The following is an 8,012-nucleotide window of genomic DNA, read 5'->3' on the forward strand; positions in this document are numbered from 1 at the left end:
TTCATTGAGTTGTTCAACCCGAAGATTAGCAGCTACATCCCAATCAAGATTCAACTTCTTCAAGGCCCACATGGCCTTATGCTCCAACTCCACTGGTAGATGACATGCTTTCCCAAACACCAAGCGGTACGGCGACATACCAATCGGGATCTTATAAGCGGTCCGGTAAGCCCATAGAGCATCATCTAACATTTTAGACCAATCGGTCCTATTGGCATTGACGGTCTTGGATAAAATGCTCTTGATCTCCCTGTTAGACACTTCCACCTGGCCACTTGCTTGAGGATGATAAGGCGTAGAGACTTTTTGGTTGACACCATACTTGGAAAGCAAGGCATCAAAAGCTCTATTACAAAAATGCGATCCCCCATCACTAATAATTGCCCGAGGTATACCAAACCTTGTGAAAATACTCTTCTTCAGAAATGCCACTACACTCCTAGCTTCATTGTTGGGCAAGGCCACAGCCTCGACCCATTTTGAGATATAATCAACCGCCACAAGAATGTAGGTGTTTCCACACGAGCTTACAAAAGGGCCCATAAAATCGATACCCTATACATCAAAGACATCAACTTCAAGAATGGTGTTTAGAGGCATCTCATCTTTCTTGGAAATCCCGCCCGCTCGTTGACATTGATCACATCATTTCACTAGATCACTTGCATCTTTGAACAAGGTTGGCCAATAAAAACCACAACTCAGAACTTTCAAAGCCATCCTCGCCCCTCCATGATGGCCACCATAGGGGGAGGAATGACAAGCCTCTAGAATGCTAAATTGCTCTTCCTCAGGTACATACCTCCGGATGACTCCGTCGGTGCAAATTTTGAACAAGTATGGCTCGTCCCAATAGAAGTCCAGACTATCCCGTTTGAGCTTCTTCCTTTGGTTAGAAGAGAGCTCACACGGGATGATGCCAGTCACAATGAAATTAGCAATATCCGCAAACCATGGCATTTCACACATTGACACAGAAAGTAGTTGCTCATCGGGGAATGTATCGTTGATCTCCAAGCCATCACATGACCTTCCTTCCTCTTTCAAGTGGGACAAATGATCCGCAACTTGGTTTTCACTACCTTTCCAGTCCACTATTTCCAAATCAAACTCTTGAAGAAGTAGCACCCATCTAATCAACCTTGCCTTGGAATCTTTCTTGGTCATCAAGTACCTAAGGGCGGCACGGTCAGTATGCACTATGACTTTGGCCCCCATAAGATATGGCTGAAATTTTTCCATGGTGAACACAATAGCTAACAATTCCTTCTCCCTCATCGTGTAGTTCCGTTGGGCTTCATTCATAGTCTTGCTTGCATAGTACACGGGATGAAATATTGAGTTCACTCTTTGACCCAAAACTGCTCCAACCGCAACATCACTCGCGTCGCACATGAGCTCGAAAGGCAAGCTCCAATTGGGTGCGGTAATGATCGGGGTAGTTTTCAACTTATGCTTTAGAAGTTCAAAGGCCTCCATACATTTCTCATCAAACACAAACTTAGCATCTTTCACTAGCAACTTGCAAAGGGGATTCACAACCTTCCAAAAATCCTTGAAAATCGCCGGTAGAACCCCGCATGCCCAAGGAAACTTCTCACCCCTTTGACAGAAGTGGGGGGAGGAAGCCTTGAAATCACTTCAATCTTGGCTTTGTCTACTTCAATCCCATGCTTAGAAATTTTGTGACCCAACACTATGCCCTCTTCAACCATGAAGTGGCATTTTTCCCAATTAAGAACTAGATTGGTGTCTTCACACCGGCCCAACACTCTATCCAAATTACCCAAATATTCTTCAAATGAATCACCAACCACACCAAAATCATCCATAAAGACCTCCAAAATATCTTCCACCATGTCGGTGAAAATAGCCATCATGCATCGTTGGAAGGTCATCGGAGCATTATACAACCCGAACGACATCCTAGAAAAAGCAAATGTACCATATGGGCAGGTGAATGTGGTCTTTTCTTGGTCCTCCGGAGCAATTAAGATTTGATTATAACCCGAATATCAATCCAAAAAGCAATAAAAGGTTCGCCCCGCAAGGTGATCAAGCATTTGGTCAAGGAATGGCAAAGGGAAATGATCCTTTCGGGTCACCTTGTTTAGCTTCCGGTAGTCCATGCATACCCGCCATACGGTAACCATCGGAGTGGGAATAAGTTCATTATTGTTATTTGTCACCACAGTCATCCCTCCTTTCTTTGGCACACATTGTACCGGAGAAGTCCATGAGCTATCGGAGATTGGATACACCACACCTGCATCTAGCCATTTGATCACTTCTTTCTTCACCACCTCTTGCATTGCCTCATTGAGCCTCCTTTGATGTTCTAAGGAAGGCCTTGCATCATCCTCCAAAATAATTTTGTGTATGCAGAATGCGGGGCTTATTCCCCAAATATCTGCCAGAGTCCATCCAATTGCCCTTTTTTGTCTTTGAAGCACCGCCAAAGTGGCCTCAACCTGCATGTTTGTAAGGCAAGAAGAAAGAATAACTGGTAAATTTGAATTAGAGCCCAAGAATTCATACCTGAGGTGTGGAGTAAGTGGCTTCAACTCCAACACCGGTGACTTCTCAATAGATGGTTTGGTTGGTAGAGTTTTCCGATTTTCAAGATCCAAAGACAATTTTCTCGGCTCATAGGAATAAGAGCCCATCCCATGTAGAGCATTGACACACTCCACTCTGCTTGCATCATCATTGCCATCAAGATTTAATAGCACGACCTCAAGGGGATCCTAATCACAGAACTTGTGTCATCCACTATCACAGCTGTGACAATGTCCACAAATGAGCACACCTCGGTGCTATTGGGTTGCTTCATGGATTTGCAAACATGGAAGACGACCTTCTCATCACCCACTCGGAAAGTTAGTTCACCTGCTTCAACATCAACCAATGCCTTCCCCGTTGCAAGGAAAGGTCTCCCTAGAATAATTGGGACCTCATAGTCCACCTCACAATCCAAAATCACAAAGTCCGCCGGCAGGATAAATTTATCCACCCGGACAAGCACATCATCAACTATACCCAAAGGTCACTTCATAGATCGATCTGCCATCGGAATCGCATGGAAGTTGGCCTCGGAGGCCCATACCCAAAGTCTTGAAAACTGAGAAGGGCATTAAATTGATACTAGCCCCAAGATCACATAAAGCTTTAGCAAAGTCTGCACTACCAATAGTGCAGGGGATAGTGAAAGCACCAGGATCCTATAATTTCGGGGCCATTGAATGTACTATGGCACTAACTTGGTGGGTCATCTTGATAGTTTCACAGTCCATTGATCTTTTCTTTGTAACCAAATCCTTCATGAATTTAGCATAACCATGCATTTGCTCCAAAGCCTCCACCAAAGGCACATTGATGGATAAGCTCTTCATCATGTCGATGAACTTTTTGAATTGGTTGTCACTTTTCTGCTTGGCTAGCCTTTGAGGATAAGGCAGAGGTGGTCTAGGCAAAGCTGCCTTGGCTTTTGGCACCACTGACTCCGGCATGTCAATTATGTGCTCCCTAGACGGGTTCACGGACTCTTGAGTTTCCACCTCGGCTTCATTAATGTCAATCCTCACTTCATTGTTCACATTGTCATCAACCACATCTTCAATTACCAAAGGAACCACATCTTCTCGCATCTCAACATCATCATCAACGAGTTGCTTTTATTTCGAGGCATTCACATCACTGCCTCTCCCACTTCGTGTTGTAACCGCCATGACATGATTGTTCCCACCCTTTGGGTTCACTACCGTATCACTTGGTAGAGCACCCTTCGGGCGAGTATTCAATGATTGAGAGATTTGGCCTATTTGCACCTCCAAATTTTGGATAGAGGTATTGTGGGAAGCCAATTGACCATCGGAATCTTGGTTCTTCTTCATCATTTGTCCGAACATCATTTCAGTTCTACCCATATCATTACCCGAAGAACTAGATCCTTGAGAAGGGAACGGGGGTGGATTGTTCGGTTGTTGGTACATTGGGGGCCTTTGAAATCCTTGCCCCCGGTTTCCTTGGTTTCCATTGTTGTTCCAGTTGCCTTGACCATTGTTGTTCCAATTGTTGTTATTACCATTCCAATGCCCTTGGTTGCCTTGATTGTTGTTCCCCCAATTACCGCCTTGGTTGTTGTTGTTCCAATTACCACCACCTTGTTGTTGATTGCCCCAATTACCTTGGGGTCGCCATTGTTGGTTTGAAGAGTTGCCTCTATTGCCTTGATAGTTGTTAACATATTGTACCTCTTCATTTTGCTCATCATAGCCATCATTCTGAAACCCATCACACTCATCATCAAATTGTTCAGAATTCCCTTGGTTTTGTTGACTTCTTTGCCTTCTCTTGTTGGTAAGCATACTCACACCTTCCATAGCATTCACTTGGCGAGGGTTTTGGACTTGTTGCAACTGTGCCTTAGCCAATTGGTTCATAGTAGTTGTCAACTACGCTATAGCCTGTCCATGGTCATGTAGTTCCTTATGCAAATGAATAACCATAGGGTCACCTTGGGGAACATTGGCCCTACTTTGCCATGCGGAGGATGTATCCGCCATCTCATCAAGAATCTCACAAGCTTCGTCATAAGTCAATATCATGAAATTACCCCCGACCAATTGATTGACTATGCATTGATTTGTAGTATTGATGCCCCGATAGAAGGTTTGTTGGATCATCGCCTCCATCAAATCATTGTTGGAGCATTCCTTCACCATTGTTCTAAATCGCTCCCAAATCTCATGCAAAGGTTCCGTGGGTTCTTGTTTGAAAGCCAATGTCTCATCTCGAAGTGCCGCCATATGCCCGGGTGAGAAAAATTTAGCAATAAACTTATCTGCCAACTCATCCCAAGTTGTGATGGAATGGTTGGGAGTCTCTCTAGCCAATCCAATGCTTTCCCCCGAAGTGAGAAAGGGAAAAGCCTCAGCCTAAGAGCATCTTCAGACACATTCGTCTGCTTGCTACCCCAACATGTATCCACGAACCCTTTTAGATGTTTGTAGGTATTTTGATCCGTAGCGCCCGTGAAATACCCACGCTGCTCAAGTAAAGTCAACATCATATTGGTTATCTGAAAATTGCCCGCCCGGATTTTGGGAGGGACAATAGCACTTGCATAGCCTTGGTTCGGTAGCACCCGAGGAACCGCTCTAGGAGGTGGCGAAGGAGGGTCTGGAACGTTGTCATTAGCATTAGCCTGGCGGCCTCGTCCTCGTCCGTGAGTTATAAAAGGCACCTCATCGTCTCCAATATCCTCAACCTTCTCCCCCGCAAGCACATTTCCAAGAGGGTCATTTGCATTTAAATCCATTTTGGTACCGGTAGTAATCACACACACAAATTAGTAACAAAGAAGGAAAGAAGAACAACACACAAAACTAACTAAATAGATAGCCAAAACCGTTAGCTCCCCAGCAACGACGCCAAAAAGTTGATCGCTTCCAACTCCGCGCCACTAAAAAGTAGCGAGAGAGGGTCGCAATAGCTTTTACCCGATTTGTGGGTCGGGATCGAATCCACAGAGAGCTAGGATTGGAGTTGGGCATCTATTCAGCTTAGGATCGCGTGTGTGTTCTTAATTAATCTTCTCATAATTGTTTGGGTTTTCTTTATATTCTACTATAATCAAACGACAAATTATAATTGTAACTAAGTTAAACTAAGAGTAAATTGCTACAAGTTGTATCTAATGGTTTAAAAGGCACTAGGGTAGTGACCTTCACCTAGGTGACTAATTGACAGGTAATTGCGTCTAAGGCACGATTGACATGATTGGGGAAATATGTTATAACCGTTGCTCAATACTACCCACTCTACACCTCTCGGTAGAAAGAGTGGTTTTGCCCAATTGACTCTCTCGAGACCAATTGGGTGTGCATATTTGCCCGAGCAACTAGGGTTCAAGTCGGGTAATTACTCTCTCGAGGTTTAACCCTTTAATTGGGACTATCAAATCTCTTGAGTCCATCCCAATTCCTTGTTGGGTCAATTTTGGAGACTTAGGCTCTCTCTCTCAAGAAGAGCCAAGTCAACTTCGCACAAACTAGTGTTTGCAACCACTAATTCATAAATTAAACCATAAAATTAACCCAAATAACAAACACCCATAATCAATCTATCCTTAAATCACAACACCCATAAATTACCCACACTAGGGTTGAGCTACAACCCTAGCTAATGGGTTTAGCTACTCATGCTTGAAGTGAAAATCAGAGAAATAGATGTAGAAAAAGACGTAATATTAAATTACTGAAGTAGAGATAAAGATTCAATTGCTAAAACTACGTTAAAGTGCCCAAAATGGCCACAAAATAGCTTCTCACGAGCGCAGCTGATGTCTGATAATAACGGTTTGCCCTAAAAATAGAAAAATGTTCTATTTATACTAAGCTGGAGAAACTGGAAAAAAATGCCCCTGCGGGGTCAGTGCAGGCCGCACAAAATGGACTGCGGCCGCACTAGGCTCTTGGACTTGCAATCTTGGCTCTCTGAACTCAGGCTCCGCGGACCGCGCAGCTTGAACCATGGCAATTTTCACCTCTCTGAACTTATCTTCCGCGGACCGCACAAAATGGTAGTGCAGCCGCGGAGCCTTCACCGCGGACTGCACATAATGGAGTGCGGCCGCGTTGCTTGAAGCCTTAATTTCTGACTCTCTGAATCTCTCTAGTGCGGACTGCACAAAGAGTAGTGCGGCCGCACTAGGCCTGTTTTCCTGAGTTTTGCCTCGTCTTAGGTACCTGAGCAGGTTTCACTCCTTTTGAGTCGATGTTTGACATTTCGTCACTTTGTCGATCAAACCTGCAATCAAGCACAACTTATGAGCCTTTTGGGACTATTTTGTAAGAATTTATAATCAAAGCATAAGCAAGAAGGAGCATGAAACGCGTCAAAATCCCTAGTTATCAGATATCACTTCTGATTTCACTTCCCGTTCATTAGCCACGATAGGTGACACTTTCTTATGGAGCGCATACAATGTTGTTATGAGACTGTTGTTACAAGACCATTTCCTCTTTAGGTCACCGTGCTTAGGCTGAAGCCTTCTTCCTTATTCCCTCAGCTAGTCTTTCATTTTAGTACTTAGGGAGGACCCTCTGACTCTTGTAAAGCTGCAAGCTTATTACATCGTATACTCGACGGACCTTTTGATGTCCTTCTTTTCCTATAATTATCTGTAGTTACTTACCTCCATGCCTTTATGCTTGTAGGGCTGCTTCTGAACTGATATTTTGACTGTCTTCAAGTGACACTCTCTTTTATTTCCATAACACTTATACGATGCCATTAACTATCCCAACTCCTATCTAAATAACTCACAAGGGTCATGATGTCATATCTACAAGGATGAATTCCCCATGTTGGGGCTCCCTATGTTTATCTTGCACGATTTACTGATTTGTCGGCAACCTCTTGTCTGGCCAGCTCTTCCTGAATCAACTATTAACTACTCGTTGGCTCGTTCTCATACCAATATTCTGCGTAATCTTTCGGTCATTTCCTTGTCTTAACTTATCTCTCACACTGTCTCCTTATTTCTCAATAACATTCCGGGCAGGAACCCTTACTTCCTTTCTTTGACGTCGCATTTGCATAATGTTCTGGAATCGTAGCATATCTGTAGGATTTTTAATAAGTGCAATTTCATCCCCTTTTTATTTTTATCGCGTTCCTTCTTTGCCCCTCCATAGTTACTAGAACCACTAAATTTTGACTTAATACCACATTACTCCATATTCCCCCCTTTAGGGAAGTACTAAGATTTAATGCTATGACGATCTACCTATAGATGTTTTACTTTCATCTTTGGCGTCTTGTCACATCATCGAGGACCCTTACTCGCCTTGTGATAATTCTTCTGTATCAAGGGTAACAAAATTCCTTACTCGCGAGGGTGGCACTTAGTGTAACTGGCACACACAGTCCCTTAAGCTTAACTTTGCTCACATTGCTTGCTTTAGGGAAGTGTCTTCCTGAATGGCCATTCTCTGAATTTCTCATGA

This window comes from Nicotiana attenuata, unplaced genomic scaffold, assembly GCF_001879085.1.
Source record: "Nicotiana attenuata strain UT unplaced genomic scaffold, NIATTr2, whole genome shotgun sequence".
Lineage (NCBI taxonomy): Eukaryota > Viridiplantae > Streptophyta > Magnoliopsida > Solanales > Solanaceae > Nicotiana > Nicotiana attenuata.